We start from the raw sequence: 10219 nt of genomic DNA, 5'->3' as shown, positions 1-10219 counted from the left end.
CGGGGCGTCTGTAGACACAGTGTGGAAAATGCACAGTGTGGATGGAGGTGGAGGAGGAATAGGAGGAAGAGGAAGTGAGGTAGGAAAAGGGCGAATTAAGTAAAATTGAATAAGAAAAATAACCCACAAGTATGATAATTATTTTATGTATTTACTCGTATTTTTTAATTTTCCGAATGTGTATTATCCAGACGGTTGTGTTTCCCAAGATTCCTAAGTACTTCCTAAGATAAATTAAACCATGTGAAGGTACCAAGTTTGTGGTAGGTGGGGACGCTCACCATCCACTCACTCGATGTTGTGTTGCTTTGCGTGTCTGCCCTTTCCTCTCTTCTATCCTTCCTCTACTGTCTTTCTTTCATTCTTTCCTCTTTTTTCTGCCTACGGGTGACTTTACACTCCCTCCTCTGTCTTTCTTTCCTTCATTCTTTCCTCTTCCATCTGCCTATGGGTGACTCTACACTGAGTGACAAGCCAAATGGTTCCCTGTACATCAGGAAACCATTTACTACGCTGGGTGGTAACCATATAGCCAGATTATGGCGCCTGGTGGTTTAGTGGGTATTTTAGGTGCTCCAATCGGATTGAGCCTGTGTAGGTTTATATCCAAAGGGTGGTTGGGGTTTATTGCTCAAGTAATCCCACTCAGGGATGAACGAGGCTAGTCACTCCCATCTTAATGTCAGGACCAACTTGCCTAGCCCCGGGCTCCTACGCTCCTCATGGGGCGACATAGGATTGGATGATGGATGGATGGAAGGTACCAAATATTAAAAAAAAACTGAGAATGTATTAAGAGAAATTATTTGTGTGTGTGTGTGTGTGTGTGTGTGTGTGTGTGTGTCAGGGTGAGTTTGTATATGGGTAAGTATGAGTGTCGGGCTGTGTTACGTGTTTGTGTATACTGTATGTCTGTGTGTGAGGGCGTCCCAAACCTCCAATTCGGCACCGCCAATTAAAACAGTTAATACCCCTGGACAGAGTCAGTGATGTGTGTGTGGGGGAGGGGGGTAGCAACCAGGAGAGGTGCAAAGCATGTCTGTATTGCCCACGCCAGCAGACTGAGCCGTCCTCGCAACACAAGATGAGAGGGTGCAATATATTGACAACCCTGTGTGTGTGTGTGTATATATATATATATATATATATATAATATGTATGTATGTATGTACTGTACGTCACTGCCAGGCCAAAAAGTATGAGTGTTGTTTTTAATTAAAGGACACAACGGGTTTCAATAGAATTTAAAAATACCGACATGAAAATATTGTCATGTTTTGGGGCCACGAAGGGGGAAGGGCAGGGGTGAGGAGAGAGGGAGGGGGAAAGGGAGTGAGGGAAAATTAAAAAAAAGGATTTGAGGGCAAAGGAAAGGAACGAGGAAAGAAAAATGGAAATGAACACGAAGCGTAAAAAGAAAAATGAGGAGCAGAAAACGATGAGAGAGAGAGAGAGAGAGAGAGAGAGATGCATATTATTTCCTAAAATATCAATAATAAAACAGTAGTTTATTAAACTGAATAGGAAATACTATCCTAATACAAACCATGCGCGCTCGCTTAATCTTTTTCTCTCCCTGCGTTTCCCTGCCCTTCTCCTCCTCCTCCTCCTCCTCATACTTCTACTACTAGTACTACTACTACTACTTCGCTCCCTTCTTTCTTGTCTTTCCTCTTGCGGTTCACCAAATTTGCTCTTGATTTCACTCATTACCTCTTCACCCCCCTGTCTCCTTCCCTGTCATTCTTCCCTTTCCTACTTTCCATCACTTTCCTTACTTCTTCCCCGCCCTCTCCCTGTTCTTAATGGCCTTCTCCTTTCTTCCTTTCTCTTCCCCTCCACTTCCTTCTCTTGTTCAACTGTTTCAGCTCTCCCTCCTTCTTTGTTTCCCTCTTCTCCCCCTTCCACTTCACCTCCGTGTTCCTCTCCTTCTCTCTCATTTCTCCCTCCCCCACTTCACTTCTCCCTCTCCCACTTCACTTCCTTCTTCCCCTCCCACTTCACTTCCCTCTCCCCCTTCCACTTCACCCTCTCCCCCACCCTCTCTCTCCCTCTCCCCCTCCCCCTTCACGTCTCTCTCCCCTCCCCCCTTTGTAATCCCGTAATCAGTGCCAGGCCACTCCGATAAAACTTTGATGAAAACCTGTTACAGAACTCTCTCTCTCTCTCTCTCTCTCTCTCTCTCTCGTTGGAAAAGTCTCCCCAAGCCAGCTAAATTTGTCTGCATGTAACTGACCTACCTGACCTGAAATTGCCGTCTCTCCAGCTTCACTACTACATAGATATAAATAGATAAATAGATGGATATGGATGGATAGACAGATACATTGACAGACGAAGAGACAGATATAAATGGATGGATAGAATCTTTGACAGGAGAAGAGATAGATATGAATAGATTGATAGACAGGTAGATAGATATGAAAAAATGAGTACATTGAGATATGGATAGTTAAACAGATAGATAGATAGACTGTCCATGTTGTGTAATTATTGTTAATTTTATGCTGCCCTTCCTTCAGTGTCCAAATCCTGCCTCACCCAGAGTCATGGAGGGAAATTATGGCTCCCTAACACCTCTTCCTAACCGACTTATTTTGCTTATTGTACCTTATTACCCTTTGCTGTGTTATATAAATCCTTTCAGTACCGCAATACTCTGCATAAATAACCTACAAAAAAGACCACCCAGTCATATCCAAAAATAAATTGCTAAGGAAGAGGTGTTAGGTACTCTCTTTTCACCTGAATTTGGTCTAGGTGTTTGTCCTTTTGCAGCTTATTTTACGAGGCTCAGTGGCAGAATAAGATAATATTACGGCTCTACATTCTTCCCATAGCACTTCTTCGTGACTAGCAGCATATTCTAGTGTTACTGTCAGAAGACAATACAACTGCTCTACGTCCTTCCCACGGCACTTCTTCGTGACTAGCAGCATATTCTAGTGTTACTGTATCAGAATAAGACAGTACTACGGCTCTACATCCTTCCCATGGCACTTCTTCCTGACTAGCAGCATATTCTAGTGTTAATCCGTTGTTATAACCCAGCACTGAAGGTCATTACATGGCAGTTTTACGGCTATACTCTGTTTAACTTGGCCCAAAACTGCCACATCTCCATCTTGAAAGTCGATTTTTAATAACTGATTAGCACTTCAGCATGATGCTAGTCATGAAGAAGTGCTGTGGAAAGGATGTGTAGCCGTAGTATTTTCTACGCGAAACAAGCTGCAAAAGAATCAAAATATAGGTCAAGTTAAAGTAAAAAGAGTATAGTTAGAATGGAACCCTTCTAAATTAAATAAAATCGTCTGACAGCTGGAAAAAAAAAATCAATTAATTTTAATTCTTGGTAACAGCAGACAAATTTATTCAGCTCAGGAGAGACTGCTTGCAACTGGAGGGGTTAAATACAGCCTTCATTAACCTGTTCACGGCCATTGCATGTGTTCTGAGAAGAGAAGACTCTTGCCTTAAACTTTTGAATGCTGGCAGCTGATTGGTTGTCCGAGTGCATTCATTTATAACGATGTATTTTAAATAAATTCTATTATAAGGAATACAGTTGACCATTTCTGACGATTAGGTTGTTCAGATTTTATCTATCTATCTGTCTATATATATATATATATATATATATATATATATATATATATGCCTATCTATCTATCTATCTCTCTATATGCCTATGTATGTCTATCTATATATATATGTGTGTGTGTGTGTGTGTGTGTGTGTGTGTGTGTGTGTTTTATGCAGGCAAGAAGGAACCAAAGGCCAGGAGTCCGCAAACTGTTCCTTCTAAGAAAAAACAAAAACAATACAAAAGAGAGCCAAATTGATGATGATGATGATGATGATGGTGTGTGTGTGTGTGTGTGTGTGTGTGTGTGTGTGTGTGTGTGTGTGTGTGTATTTATATTATATTTCACGTTCACATTGCTTTGCCTGGTATTATATGGCTTTAGTGCATCAGTGACCTACAGGAGGATCCTGAGGTGTATGCAGAGAGAGAGAGAGAGAGAGAGTAGCCTTCATTAACCTCTTCACCACCACCAGGGTTACATCCATAGCTGAATAAAATAATCTATATTCTGTTCACTTCAACTAGGCATAAAACTGCCATTTCCCCATCTAGAATACTGAGTTGTAGGAAGAGATTGATGCTAGAATATGGTGCTAGTCATGAAGAAGTGCTATGGAAAGCATGTGCAGCAGTAGTATTGACTTACTGTACCACTGAACTACGGGAAATAAGTTACGACAGGAAATGAATCTGGACCAAGTTGACGTGACAGGAGCATAGTGGTATAAAAACTAAATATTAAGACATCCTTGAGTTGTTGTTGTGGTCCCAGGCCCACTTGTACGTGGACCTGGTGGAATGTTTAGTTGCCCCTTTTCCTACAGTTCACTATCCTCCTTTCAGAGCACAGGGAGGCAGCTGAAGATTAATCAGAAACAGGCGATATCGTATTACACATTTAAATAGCCCGCCAATCTCCGCCATTATTGTTATTGGCCGGCAGTATTGCAAATATAACGTTTTCTTTGCTAGATCTACATTTCTACGTAAACAGCAGTTTTTAATGTTTAGCCACATGCTGTTTAGGAAATTCCTATGATTTTTTTTAACAGTGTAACGATACCCCAGAGATTATAGTTTATATGTAGTGTTTTAAAAGTTTATATATGTTTTGAAATCAGTTTAATCCTTTTTTTTTTCCCAGCGCTTTTAGCACTGCTTTCAGATTTACATATTCAAGCACCTTCTACGAAGTTTTGGCGACTTCCCACAGTTTATGAATTTTTATCTAGCTATTGTTTATAGTGTGCGATGTATATGGCAGTATTTTAATAGTTTTAAAGAACAAGTTTAGCGGTGTTTCTGATTTGGGATATGGCAACGTTACATTGCCTATCCAAACATTGTGGCTTTACCTTGTGTTGTTGTGAATTAGTGCATTTTAACCTCAGTTTTGGGACCTATCAGGAGTTTTGGCGACCAGGTAAGTAAAGTTGTGGAAGGGGAATGTAGAGAGGCTATATTTGCGTAATATGAAGGGGAGAAAAAAAGAGGGGTGAGTCATGGCGCTGGTGTTCACTATGGACTGTAAGCTTGTATCACGTGAGTTGAATATCCGGTACACGGGAATCCTGTTAGGGTGTGTATAGAGGTTATATGTGCGTAATATGAACGGAAAAAAAAAGGAGGATGACTTATGGCGCTGGTGTTCACTATGGGCTGTAAGCTGCTTTGTATCACCTTAGTTAAATATCCGGTACATCAGAATCCTGGTGGGGGGTGGACGATGATGTAACGGGAGCACACTCGCCTCGCAAGCGAGAGTTCCTGGGTTCGTTTCCTGGGCCGACCCTGAGGCTGCGGTCTCCTTTGTCCTATCGTGTTCATACCCAGAACTAACATAGGCACCAGGATGCAAAAGCCGACGGTTGCGTGTCGTCTTCCGGGGGAATGTTTGGAAGCTTACTTTCCTTGTCTGTTCACCATCTTATTAGAATCTTCAGGCCGATTATGTGTTTATAATTTCCTTTTTGGTGTGATATCATCGCACTTTGGGACAGATAGTAAAGACATCAGCTTACTGAAAGGGTTAAGGTGAAAAAATTAGAGGAAAAATATGCGAGGAATAAAGAATGCAATGTGATGGATGTGAAAGAGAGGCTCAAGTCAGAGGCTTAGCTTAATCCCTTCACTACGATGACGCCATCTTCTGCTGTTTTTGGTACCTGCACAGAATTGTATGCAGCCCGGGAGAGACCTGTCGTGAAGTTGTTGGAATATGTATCCATTAACTCTTAGTGCAGTGACGTATTGTTTGTATTCTTACCATCCACAGAGCATTGACAGAGACCCATCATAACTCCCTCAGCCCCAGGACGTAATCTATACAGTATTCTTGCAGTATCCACACGCGTAGATGACACTTTTCCCGTTGGATGAGTTGATACAGCCTTCATTAATCCATCACTACTAAAGGCCTCTTCTGAACCACATCAAAGAGTCTGTTGAGTAACCAGAGGAAGTTGTGCCATAGTACTGAAGGGCTTAATAGGGACTAAAATAACTGATGGTGGAGGCAGACAGCACGCGACTGGCATTAGGGTGAGAAACACGGTGAGGAGTTAGGCAGTGGGAAGGAGGGAGGGACAAGGATGGAAGCACTGGGAAGGAATGAAGGAGGAAGGCAGAGAAAGGAGGAAAAACAAAAGAAAATATTCAGTATGGAAGAGATGGGTGGAGGGAACGGGAAAGAGGGAGACGCGGGGAGGGAAGGGTTGGAAAGCAGGGAGGGAGAAGAGACGGAGAGAAAAGACTGGAAAGGGAAAAAAAAAAAAAAAAAACGAGAGAAGAAAGGAAGGAGGGAGGGAAGGACTGAGAAGGAGAAAGGGAGGAAGGAGTAAGAAAAGGAGAGAAAAAGGGACGAAGGAACGTGGGAGGGAGAAAGGGACAAGTACGGAGAAAGGATTGAAGGATGGAAGGAGAGAGGAGGGAATGGTATGGTAGGAAGGAGGAAAGCTTGGAAAGAGGGAAATGAAGGAAAGGAGAGGAGAAGAAGAAGAAGGGAGACATACTGGGGAAAGAACAGAGAAAAGAAAATAGAGAGAGTGAAAGGGAAAGGGAAGAAAGGAGGGAGGGAGGAAGGGAAGAAAAAGGAAGAAGGGAGAGAATGGAGGGAGGGAGGGGCTGGAGGAAAAACACACCTATAAAAACTTTGAGAAACCATGCCTAAGGGAGGTGGTGTTGGAGGGAAGAGGGAGAGGCAGAGAGAGACAGAAAAAAAAAAGAGGAAAGGGAGGGATGAGGGAGAGACGGAGAGAAGAACAGAGGAAAAGAGACGGAGTAAGAGGAAAAATCTGGACGGAAAGGAAATGAGGATGAAAAGAGGAAAGATGGAAAAAAGAGGAACAGAAGAAACAAGAAAAAAGAGAAAATAGGGAGAACAAAAATCTAGAGGAAAGTGGGAATGGAGAACCAAGGCGACTGAGCTGGAGAGAGAGAGAGAGAGAGGGGGAGGGGGATGCAGGTGTTGTGTAGAAGGATGGTTGAAGGTACGGGATGACCTGGTGAAAGAAGGGGGGAGGGGCAGGAGAGGGAGAGGGGCTGTGAAGGAATGAGAAAACTTCAGGTGTAAAATTTTTAAGAATCCAGCATATCACTTATGGCACCCCCCTCTCTCTCTCTCTCTCTCTCTCTCTCTCTCTCTCTCTCTCTCTCTCTCATCGTTATAAATAAAAGATAATAATAAAAAGTGCATGCAGTAGGTTAAGTTTAGAATTATGTGGCCGGTATGGTCAGCCTTTTCATTTTCATTATATTCTACTTTCTGCCGATCCTATCAAATTCCTTTCAGGCTCTTTAAACCCTGTAAGGTGCTACTTCTCACTTTTTTTTTCCCTGTTCAGTAAAAGTTGGAGGGTCTGGAGGATGGGGGGAGAGAGCCTACCGCTGTGCTATCCTTTTCTCCTACGTCTGTAACAGTAGCCTGATGTTCTTAAGGCAGGACCGACTTGTGGGGACCGTAAGGTGTGTGTGATCTGGTTATCTATGTACCTCTCTCTCTCTCTCTCTCTCTCTCTCTCTCTCTAATCCACCAACACACAACCATCATTTCCCAGTCTTAATTTTTTTTTTTTTTTTTTTTCAAGGGCAAGGAAATAAAAATTCCAGCCCATTCCATGTGTGTTCGTCCCACAATAAGAAATGTTGGTTATGAAGGAAAATTATAGTTGGTTTGTACATTGTTTTTGCAGGAAGGGCAACGAAAGGAAAATGCAGAATTTCTAATGTCTAGTTCTTCCTGCAAAACAGAAATCCAGGTTACGCCATAGAATGTATCCCAAGTATGTTTGAGAATGGCAGGGCAGGTAGGGATGAGTGAGGTGAGAATGGCAGGGCAGGTAGGGATGAGTAAGGTGAGAATGGCAGGGCAGGTAGGGATGAGTGAGGTGAGAATGGCAGGGCAGGTAGGGATGAGTAAGGTGAGAATGGCGGGGCAGGTAGGGATGAGTGAGGTGAGAATGGCAGGGCAGGTAGGGATGAGTGAGGTGAGAATGGCAGGGCAGGTAGGGATGAGTGAGGTAAGAATGGCAGGGCAGGTAGGGATGAGTGACATGAGAATGGAAAGTAGCCACCTTTCTAGCACAGCGTTACACCTGCACCCAGGGTGACTGCACCTCACTGGCTCACTCCTACTGCTGGCGGCGGTCCGGGGTCCGCCAGTTAGTGCGTGTGTGACCGTGGAGATGAGAGGGTGTGTGGTGCGCCGCTCTCAGCCGCCACCACATTAGTGTACAGTCAGGGACAGAAGATCGCCAGTATTTAACCACCTCCGCGTCTCGGTTTCCTCTGCTGGCAAATATTCTTAACCTGAGGGAGGTTTTGCACGTGTTTTTACCCATAGATGATTTTCATTGATTTGCTGCATCAGCGAGCGAAGTGAGGGACATTGCCTGAGTGAGATGCAGACGCAGTGGAACAGCAGGCGAACTTTTGTCCCTGATAGTACAACACCCTAGTACGGGGCAACCGGTGGTGTAATGGTTAGCACAGCCAGCCCCCAATTGCAAATATTCCAGGTCGGTCCCCGGCCCGGTCAGACTCTTGAGCACAGTTTGTTTCCTCTGTGCCCTTGTTCACGCAGCAGTACTGCCGGGGATGTGGATGTAAATCCCAGTGTTGCGTCTGGTATTGTAGGAGAAGATTATGACTTGGAATAAACACTGTCTGCCTTGATGACCCTCGTGTAGTCCAGTCAGTAATCATAAACATTAGTCTGCACTGCTGCCACCATACACATTTGTGTGTGTATGTGAAATAGGACGAGGAAACCTACTTTGTTGGAGAGGCTTACCCGTGTGAGAAGGGAACTCTGGTTGATCCAGTTGGGAGGCTGAGTTGCTAACCAGTGCAGCAGCGGTTGCCTGTACGCCCCTGTCACCACCACACACCAGCACTGAGCTGCACAGACACACGTACATCCAGTCTGTGTCACAGCTTTGATTTGTATTCACAGGAGCAACACAAAACATGGACATGTTATGCAGTATTATGCTATGTGCTTCCTGCAAACACATATCCTGATTGTGAAAGGGAACATTCCTATGAAAATCAAGATGTATCCTTTCAACCCGTTATCTGCCTGTACTTGGTTTATAAATATGTCCCTTTGTATGAGACGATGATGTGTGTGTGTGTGTGTGTGTGTGTGTTAGGTTAGGTGAGGCTACATGGTCAGCTTTAACCCATTTAGTACGATGATGTCTTCGTTTTAATCACACAACCACCAGGCGAGTTTATTCACCAGATTTATTCAGCTTTAATGTAAGAGTTGATTATGCTTAGGCAGGTATGCAACCCCCAGGCTGAAAAGTGTGTAAAATGAATTTCATTACAAAGCTGGACTATAGCAGACACTATCGTACTGGAGAGAGAAAGGGAGGGTGAGAGGAATGAAGTAATATATAGCACACACCACGTTCCAAATGTAGCGTAAAAGGCGACTGATGGGACGTAATGAGAGAGAGAGAGAGAGAGAGAGAGAGAGAGAGAGAGAGAGAGAGAGAGGAAAAAAAAAACTGCCGCTGACTAGAATCATTTCCAGGAGAGTTAGTGGAATCAACACTGACGGATTACCGGCACCATGACAACCACGTCTATCCCCCTCCACCCTTTATATCTAGTAATGTTAGTACTTGGGTAACATCACATTTATTTATGTAAAGATATTTAATGTATCTACTTTGTCTCCCATTTCAAAATATTATCAGTTTCATTGTGGTGTACGGTCACGTCAGTATTTTTGGTGCCTCCGGACTATTATATTCAGCTTAGGAAAACTTTTCGTTTCTGAAGGTTTCTTGGAGAAGATATTTAACCCATCCTGTGTGAAAAATGTTTTAGGTGAAGATGGAAAATGTTTTAGGTGAAGAATATCATCTGGAGATTTTAAAAATGCGAAGTAAACTAACATCATGGTAATGAAGGGTCAGCACAGGCGGTAAGACTTTATTATAAGCTGAGTGAGACCAAATGAAGGATCAGCACAGACGGTAAGACTTTATTATAAGCTGAGTGAGACCATCTGGCAGCAGTAGCACCAACACCAACCGTCATCCTAGTCAACTCATCAACTCTGTAGTTTCACCTTAATTTGTTTATGTCTCCTCCCTCTCTCACTTTTTAATCAGGCAT

The sequence above is a fragment of the Coenobita brevimanus genome, chromosome 50, assembly GCF_032717465.1.
Source record: "Coenobita brevimanus isolate Jiangsu-jjx chromosome 50, ASM3271746v2, whole genome shotgun sequence".
Lineage (NCBI taxonomy): Eukaryota > Metazoa > Arthropoda > Malacostraca > Decapoda > Coenobitidae > Coenobita > Coenobita brevimanus.
This window is presented reverse-complemented; position numbering follows the sequence as displayed.